Raw genomic sequence first — 10286 nt, 5'->3', positions numbered from 1 at the left:
ATGAAGAACCAGTCAAGAGAGAGAGAGTTCATTCTCCTGGAACTGACTGATGAACCACAATTGCAAATTGTGATTTTTATGTTTCTCTTCCTAAACTACATGTTGAGTGTGATGGGAAACTTATCCATCATCCTTCTTATCTTGCTGGATCCCTGCCTTAAGACTCCCATGTATTTTTTCCTCCAAAATTTCTCCTTCTTGGAAGTTTCATTAACAACAATCTGTATTCCCAGATTCCTGATAACCATCGTGACTAAAAACAAAATCATTTCCTACAATGGTTGTGCATCTCAGCTGTTCTTTTTTCTCTTATTAGGTGTTACAGAATTTTACCTACTGGCTGCCATGTCTTTTGATCATTATGTAGCAATCTGCAAACCCTTACATTACCTGATCATTATGAGAAAAAAAGTGTGCTACCAACTTGTACTCAGTTCATGGGCAGTGGGTTTTCTGATTATTTTTCCACCAGTGCTCTTGGGATTGAAACTGGAATTCTGTGCTTCCAGAGTAATTGATCATTTCGTATGTGACACTTTGTCTGTGCTGCAGATTTCTTGCACAGACACTCATATCTTAGAATTGATTTCATTTGTCTCAGCTGTTGTAACACTTGTGGCCACATTATTGTTAGTGATGTTTTCCTATACATATACTGTCAAGACCATTTTAAAAGTTCTGTCTGCTCAGAAAAGAACAAAGGCTTTTCCCACATGTTCTTCTTGTATGATTGCAGTCTCCTTTACTTGGGTAGCTGTATCTTTAGTTACACGAAGCCACCTGCAAAGGAAGGGGTGATTGTCCAAAGGTGCAGCTGTTATTTATGTCTCGGTTGCCCCTGTATTAAACCCTTTCATTCACACTCTAAGGAACCTGCAAGTGAAACAAGCCTTCAAAGATATACTCCAAAATATTTACAAGTTTTTCAATAAGTGAAGAAAATTTTAATTTTGAAATATTGGAGTAAAGCAAACATTTTTACACATTTTATAGTTTAATTAACCTGTCCTTCAATTTCATTTAGACTTCTTAAAACATTTTAACCAAGGCTTTCAGCATAATGCATCTTTCTTTCTTATCAGTTCATCATTAGCATTTTTCTGTGTTACAGTGAGTCCTTTCTTCACGTTGTCAACACAAATGTTGAATTTTATTTTCTCTACAAGAGATGCATAGTTTTGACTTTTAAAAACTGTTATCATTATATATTAATCATATGACAATTTTATTGATGGAAATATTATTAATAACATATCCTACCACTGGGATTCTGGACTTTCCCAAGTTGTGCTAGTTGTTAAGAATTTGCCTGCCAATGAAGGAGATGTAGAAGACGTGGGTTCGATCCCTGGATAGGGGAGATCCCCTGGAGAAGGACATGGAAACCCAGTCCAGTATTCATGCCTGGAGAATCCCATGGACAGAGGAGCCTGATGGGTTACAGTCCACAGGATCATAGAGTCAGACACAACTGAAGCGACTTAGCACTCATGCACCACTGGGGCTCTAAGAAGTATTGATACTTCAAGTGCAACTTGCTGATATCACAAGTCTGATCTTTTGGCCAGTCATTGAAGGCTTAAATTTAGACACATGTATGAGCTTGATCAAGTTTCTCAAACTCTATGTTGCTGAATTTCTCCAGTTTTGAAATAGATATAATAGCAATAATTCTATTTTAATGTTACTTTGAGGATGAAATGACACATTATATAAACTAATGCACAATCTGCATCTGGCCTACACTGAACTGTCAAGAAATGTTGCACTTGAGGGAAGATGTTGCCTCAGCTGAGGTAATATTTAACAAGTCTAGGAAAAAAAGACAGACTTCAAATCATAAGAAACTTTTATGCCCAAAACTGTACTTGCTCTTTATCTGGTAGGTGTAAAGTCCTAAATATTTGGAAGAAGTAAGAATCACCTACCTGGTTAGCTTATTTAAATTTAAAGTCCATGTTCTCATCCCTAAGTATATATTTTCAGTTTAACAGGAGTGTAGAAACATAGACTATAGGTGACTCATAAGCCAGTGGTAAATATATAATCAGGTTTTTATTTTAGAAGGAACTCTCTGTTAACTGTATTGAAGACAGATGTCCAAATGTTGGAGTCAAGAAGACAAGGTAGAAGACTAATATTTATACTAAATGAATTATTTGAGGATTAAAATGCAGTAGTGCCCATGAATTCAAATCTCAGTGAGATATCTCCAGAGATCTTTAGAAAAAACTGAGGTGAACTGTTAAAAATTTGAATATCTGAGAAAAATTAAAGGGTGTTTTAAAAATGAATTGAATCTTCTTGGAATTTCCTCTCTGCTCACTCCTGTTACCCCTGTAGCTCAGCGGTAAAGAATCCACCTGCAATGTAGGAGCTGCGAGTTGGATCCCTGGGTCAGGAAGATCCCTTGGAAAAGGAAATGGCAACCCACTCCATATTCTTGCCTGGAGACTCTCATGGACAGGGGAGCCTGGTGGGTTATAGACCATAGGGTTGCAAAGAGTCAGACAAAAATGAAGTGACTTAGCATGCACAGAGTCACAGTTTATACAAATGCATTTGGGTTTCCCTGTTGGCTCAGGCAGTAAAGAATCTGCCTGCAATGCAGGAGACATGGGTTCAATCCCTGGATTGGGAAGATCTCCTGGAGATAAGAAAGGCTACCCACTCCAGTATTCTTGCCTGGAAAATCTCATGAATAGAGGAGCTGGGCAGGCTATAGTCCATGGGGTTGCAAAGAGTTGAACATGACTCAGTGACTAACACTTTGACTTTCCTGTACATACTCGCTTAAATATATCAATATAATGACTTTTAAGAAAGAATTTTGGCTTATATACTGTCAGATTCTTAAAAAATAAAACTACAAAAACTCCTTAAAATATATAGATTTCCACTCTGGATATAATATTCCATCAGAGATATACATATGAAAAAAATCACAAAGGTATTTATTCAATGATAAGACTATTATCTATGTGTACCTGAAGAAATAATTTTACCTGAGTTGTGTTCTGGTTCATTTTACCATTTTTTTTTTTTTTTTTCTCTTTGCGACCCCATGGACTGTAGCCCACCAGGCCCCTCCATCCATGGAATTTTCTAGGCAAGAGTACTGGAGTGGGTTGCCATTTCCTTCTCCATCATTTTACCATTTTTAAGCCAACACTATTATCTATCTGCTCTTCTATGGAAAAATAGGGGAGTAAGTACTTGTTGTTTTTAAGACCCTGAAAACCTCCATTGACAGAGACTTTGCCTTCAATAAGTCTTAAAAAAAAAAAAAAAAAAAGTTTTGAACTCAGGTCTCTTGCACTGCAGGCCGATTCTTTACCATCTGAGCCACCAAGGAAGACCCTTAAAAAAAAGCACCAAAACCTTATTTATTACATACATGATTTGTGAATAATTTTTTTCCTTCTTTGGGTTGCATTTTCACTTTCTTCATAGTGCTCTTTGATCACTAAATGTTTAATTCTGATGAAGCCATATTAACTTTTTTTTTCTTTTGCTGTTTGTGCTTTTGGTGTCATATTTAAGAAATCATTGCCTAGTTCAAAGTTACAAGGAGTTATATGTATGGTTTCTTCTAAGAAATGTATACTTTTAGTGCCCATAATAATCTTTTCTTTCTTTTGAGTTGATCTTTATATATGGTCTTTAAAAAAAAAAAAAAAAAGATTTGTTTATTTTTTATTACTTCTTTCTTTCTTTTGTCTGTAGTGCATCTCTGTTGCTGCACACGGTCTTTGTCTAGTTGCGGCGGGTGGGGACTCTCTTCACTGGAGTGCTCAGTCTTCTGGGTGGGGGCTCTCTTCACTGGAGTGCTCAGTCTTCTCACTGTGGCGGCTTCTGTGGTGGAGCACGGGCTCCAGATACATGGGCTCCAGTGCTTACAGGCCTTGGGCTCAGTGGTTGTGGCCTGCTGACTCTAAAGCTCAAGCTCAGTAGTTGTGGTGCGTGGGCTTAGTTGCCCCGCAGCACATGAAATCCTCCTGGACCAGGGATGGAACCTGTGTCCCCTGCATTGCGAGCCAGACTCTTAACCAGTGGACCGCCAGGGAAGCCCTACATATAGCCTTTATATATGGGGTGAGATAAAGTTTTCTTTTGCATGTACATATCTAGTTTTCCCAACATGACTTCTTACAAAAGCTGTTACTTCTTTCAATAATGTTGTCACCCTTGTTAAATATCAATTGACCATAAATGTGCGGTTCTACCTTAGAGTTCTTTGTTCTGTTCCCTTGATTTGTATGTTGACTGTTATGCCAGTATCATACTCTTTTGATGACTGTAGCTTTATGATATGTTTTCAAATTGGATTTCTTTTTTTTTTTTTTTTAATGTCACTTAGTGCATGGGCTTCCTGATGGCTCAGTGGTAAAGGATCACCCACCAAGCAGGATACATGGGTTCAATCCCTGGGTCTGGAAAATCTCCTAGAGAAGGAAATGACAACCCATTCTAGTATTCTTGCCTGGGAAATTGCATTGGACAGACCATCTGCAGAGCTATAATGCATGGGGTTGCAAAAGAGTTGAACACAATTTAGCAAGTAAATAACAACAGCAACAAAGAACACTGCAGGCACAGGTAAAATGAAGAAACTATATAACACAAATGCAGTCTACAATCTTCTTGACACATTGTGAGTGGTTACTGTGAAAAAATTTAACAGGAGTTTTTGAGAACAATTTTTATATGACTGTTCTCAATTTCTTCTCTGTGATGGTATCATTCCTTACAAAAAACTGTATATATGAAAACACTAAGTTGTAGGCTTTTGCTGAAAATAATATTCAAGAGTGATTATTTTACCAGGAATAAAATCTTCTATGTAATCACTCTGGTAGTTTTTCCTATTGTCAGCCTGGTACAACACCCTCAGGTAGAGGGTAAATCCTTCCCCTGGGCCTAAGGAATGTATACATCTATATATAAAACTTAAATTCTAAATATTTATTTATAGTGCTACTATACTAAGTAATCTATAAAACCATTGAAGTTATAGATTATACCTCTTGCCTTCATTTACCCCAGTGTACAGTCTGGCACCATAGGATAAAAATCAAGGAAACAGAATGGAGAGAACAGAAGGAAACCCACATTTACATGGTCATTTAATTTACAACAAAAGAGGCAAGATTATAAAATGGGAGAAAAACAGCCTCTACAATGAATAGGTATTGGGAAAACTGGATGGCCACATGAAAATCAATCAAACTGGACTACTTTACCACACTTTTTGAAAAAATAGAGTCAAAATGAACTGAGGACTTGAATGTAAGACCCCCCAAACCCTAAAACTAGTAGAAGAAAACTTAGGCAGTACAGTCTTTGACATAGGTCTTAGGAATACTTTTTAGGATATATCTTCTAAACAAGGGCAACAAAAGCAAAAATAAACAAATGGGACCACATCAAACTAAAACATTTTGAACAGTGAAGGAAACTATCAACAAAGAGAAGAAACTGCCTACTGAATGGAAAAAGCTATTTGCAAACAACAGTCTCATAAAAGATTAATATCCAAAAGTACACAAGACTCCTACATCTCAACATAAAAATAAACAAACAATTAATAGTGGACATAGGACCTGAATAGACATTTTCCAAGGAAGAAGATCAATAGCACGTGAAAATGTGCTCTGTATCACTAATCAAGAGGGAAATGCAAATCATAACCACAATTAGATATCATCTACACCTGTCAAGATGGCTGTCGTTAAGAAGATAACAAAAATAAGTGTTGGTGAGGATATGGAGAAAAGGGAATTCTTTGCACTGTTGCTGGGAATGTAACTTGGTGCAGCCACTATGGAAAACATTTTGGGTCTTCTTAAAAGGATTAAAAATAGTATGGCCTGGCAGCTAGAACATTGGATTAGGAACCTTAGTTTTGCTGCTGCTTATTACTAATATTTGGGCAAGATTCTTTATTTCTCTTATATCCACATTTCTTCACCTATAAAATAAAGGTAAAAGACTAGAAAAAAAATAAAAAAAATAAATCTTGCATAGGATCCAGCAATTTTACTTCTTGTATTTAAAAACAAAACACTATTTTGAAAAGATTCATGTACCCTTATTTTCACTGCAACATTACTCACAATAGTCAAAATATGGAAGCAACCCAAACTCCTATCAATAGATGAATAGATTAAAATATAAACACAATATTACTCAGCCATAAAAAAAAAATGATATCTTGCATTTGGGATAACATGAATGGACCTAGAGAGTGTAATATGTGAAATATATGTGACAGAGGAAAATAAGTACCATATGATTTGAATTACATGTGACATATATAAAAAAAACTACAAATGAACAAATATAACACAACCGAAATGTGTAATAGATACAGAGAAAAAAGATGGAATGGGGTTAAGGGATGGTTGAAACAGGTGAAGAGGTACACAATTCCACTTACAGAATAAATGAGTCATGAAGATGAAATGCACATGCTTGGAATACAAGCAATAAAAATGCATTGTCTTTGTATGATGACTAAGGTGGTCAAAGGTAAAAATTTCTTGTTATAAGTCTAAATAATTACCAATGGTGTAATGTATAGCATGATTGCTATATTTAACACTGCTGCATATTGCATATTAATGTTATTTAGAGAGTAAATCCTAAGAATTCTTATCACAAAGAAAAATAATTTTTTCTTTAACCTAGAATTGATATGAAATGATGGATTTTCATTAAACATATTGTGGTAATCTTTTCATGTATGTGAGTCAAATTGTACATAAAGAAGGCTGAACACTGAAGAACTGATGCTTATGAACTGTGGTATTGGAGAAGACTCTTGAAAGTCCCTTGGGATGCAAGGAGATCAAACCAGTCAATCCTAAAGGAAATCAGTCTTGAATATTCATTGGAAGGACTGATGATGAAGCTGAAACTCAAATACTTTGGCCACCTCTTGTGAAGAACCAGCTCATTAGAAAAGACCCTGATGCTGGGAAAGACTGAAGTAGGAGGAGAAGGGGACAACAGAGGATGAGATGGTTGGATGGCATCACCAACTTAATGGACATGAGTTTGAGCAAACTCTGGGTGTTGGTGAAGGACAGGGAAGCCTGGCATGCTGCAGTCCATGGGGTTGCAAAAAGTCAGACATGACTGAGTGACTGAACGACACCATCACCACCTTAAGTTCAAATAATGTATATGCTAATTACATCTTCATCTAATGAAACAAGATGAAGAAAAATCAGAAAACAACAAAATCTCGACAAATTGAATACAGAAAGAACATACCTCAAAAAAAACAATGTGCCTCAACATAAAAAAGGCCATATATGACAACTGCATAACATCATACACAGTGAGGAGGTTTAAAAGATTTTCCTTGAAGATTAGCAACAAGACAATGGTGTTCTTGTTCACCACTCCTATTCACCACAGTACTGGTAGTCCTGGCTAGAACAATCAAGAAAGAAAAAGAAATAAAAGGCATCAAAATCAAAGAAAAATTAAAAATGTTTCTTTTCAGATGATATATTATATATGGAAAACCCAAGAGAACTGTTAAGAGTTAATCAACAAATTCAGCAAAATTGCAGGATAAAAAATATACATACAAATACCAGCTGTGCTTGTATATGATAACAACATACTATCTGAAAAAAAGTAACATTTAAATTCCATTTATAACAACACAGAAACAATAAAATACTTAAGAATAAATCTGACAAAGAAGGTGAAAGATCTGTAGATCTAAAATTATATAACATTGTAAAAAAATTGAAGAAGACACAAATATATGGAAACGTATACTGTTCATGGATTATGAAAAATATGTAGCAGAACACAGTACAAACATTTGACACTATATAATTTTAAGCTTTGAGGGCAAACAAAAATTCATCTGGGAACATAAGGGCCATTCCATATGTCACAAAGTGCTGATTTGATGCTGGTTCTCTCATACTTGATCCTCATAACATTAAGCATGTGTTAGAATGAAAAATACTGAAGTTTCAAGTACTCTTCTTATTTTTAAGGATATTAAAATGCTTTCTTTATTCATTCATTCTACTTTGTGCTGGTGGAGATGTTAAAATGAATGAAACATAGGTACTACGCTTAGTGAAGGGTCCACTGTGGTGTAACTCAGCCCTGTATTCAACCCACCCCAAAGGAACTGAGGATAAATTATCTCCCAAGTGTGGACTGAGTGCCATGTGCTCATTAGAAAAATTAAGTCCAACCACAGGAAAACCAACTGGTTGGCACCCTTTTGCTTTTATCCTGCTCTATTCATTAGTTTCTGGAAAAGTGCATGTCATGACTTCACTACATTTCTTGAATTATTTCTCCTTATACCCTTTCTATCTTCCCTCTGGTTTCAGAGATTTAAGCAGTGACCAGAGAAGGTAAAATTGTTTAATCTTTTGGTAATAGTCAATCTTCATCTTATCCAGGGAGCTTTGAAATGTTCTATCTTCCAACCATTAAGCAGTGTTTCTTGAACTTTTCCTTCAAGAACTCTCAGGATTCCAAGAGTAATTTCTTAAAATTTCAGTCAGGACAATGTTTACTTTTATATGGCAAGATGAAAGAAATGAAAAAAAAAAATTGTAGCAGAGTTTATAGAAAATATTCATGAAATCAAGTCTGTGTTTTCTCTATGTAAGATACTTTTATGTAATAGAGACAAGGATGAGATAATGACCAAAAAATCTCCTAACTTTTTGGAAATATTTTAAGTAAAGAAAATCTGGGATTATATTTCTGACTGGAATCATTAGATGTATCAGAAAGTAGGAGTGTTCCCAGTTTTTAAATGTGTATTTCACCTTTTTTCCACCCAGAAGTTTATTTTGTCAGAATAAATTAACATATTTACTTTTTAACATATTTACTATTTACTCTTTAACATATTTACTATTACTTGCTTTGTATTTCAATATTTCAATCATTGTTCAAAATACAGCAATAGTTTCTGCCTTTTGATCTGCCAATTTTGCTAATTTGTATAACAAAATATGTTTATTCTTAAAGGAAGAAAATGCTGATTGTTAGGAAGGACTTAAAGAGAAAAAAGGAGGCACTATACAACTTTGATACTTATCACCTGTTGACTGTTCTAGTGCCTGCTATAAAAAGAAAATAAATATTAATAAGAGCTTACAGATACAGGTCTGGTTGCTAAGAATAAAGAGAGATCAAGATGAATAAAAATTATATAGATTACTTTTGAACAGTTTTGGTTCCTAGACAGTAAATCTTAAACAGAATTTTATTTATTCTAATGATTTAGCCTCCTAGAAAGAAGTTAATGGGATATGTTGGCATCAGAAGGCTCCCTCTTGTGTTCTGTCCTGTCCTCAGACACATAAGGGTAAAAAGAGTAAATATAGCAAAATTTAAAAAATGAGACAGCTGTAAATTTAAAGAGATGTAAAAATGATATAAAAGGATCAGTATGTCATAGAAATGCAATATTGATATAGCTCTATGTGGGCATTAATCAATGTCTCTAATTTCTTCTTTCCTATAATATAGAACTTTGTTCTTATTTATAAGCAAGGCAATTCTAGTTCTATGTATATGTGGTTGTAAACACATTTATTTATTTTGGGCATATTGAAGAAATATATACTAAGAAAGAAAAAATCATAGCTATTATTAAGCTCAGGAATTGTCATTGGGTCATCAGTTGCCACCGAAGCCTTCTAAGCCAATACAGTTTGTACATAGTATCAGAACCATAACTCAAAATTAGATATTTCAATCCTATAAGCACAGCATCCTGGAAACTAGAGACTAATGTCTTAATATTTAAACTACAGACTTGGCTAGTAAATATGGTTGTAGAAAATGTAATTAAAAGATATTTGCTCACATAGAAAATTTAGTCCTATGGAGAAGGAAATGGCAACCCACTCCAGTGTTCTTGCCTGGAGAATCCCAGGGACAGAGGAGCCTGGTGGGCTGCCGTCTGTGGGATCGCACAGAGTTGGACACGACTGAAGCGACTTAGCACCAGCAGCAGAGGCAAAGGTTTTATGTCAAATCACTAATGTGGGGACTTTTAACATAGACCTGTAAATAGATTTTTCTCTTTAATAGACAATGTGTAAAGTATTTTGCTTTAGTAGGAGGAGGGGATATTGCAAAAATTCTTACAGGGAAAAAGGTCCAGTGCTTCCTTTAATGAAAGCTAATAATTCCAATAGTTAAATCTTCAATTCCTTTACTATTCACTTATTCTTTGTTTTGTTTTATACCAACAGATTTGGCTTAAAGACAGTAAAATCAGT

The 10286-nt window shown here is 35.1% G+C and overlaps 1 pseudogene; it reads left to right on the top strand.

The window, feature by feature from the left end:
• LOC122424064 lies at positions 1 to 936 on the top strand (annotated as a pseudogene).
• Positions 937 to 10286: the final 9350 nt, after the last annotated feature.

The sequence above is a fragment of the Cervus canadensis genome, chromosome 21 (assembly GCF_019320065.1).
Source record: "Cervus canadensis isolate Bull #8, Minnesota chromosome 21, ASM1932006v1, whole genome shotgun sequence".
In the NCBI taxonomy this organism is placed as follows: domain Eukaryota; kingdom Metazoa; phylum Chordata; class Mammalia; order Artiodactyla; family Cervidae; genus Cervus; species Cervus canadensis.
The sequence above is the reverse complement of the archived record's forward strand: the minus strand, read 5'-3'. Positions and strand labels throughout refer to the sequence as shown.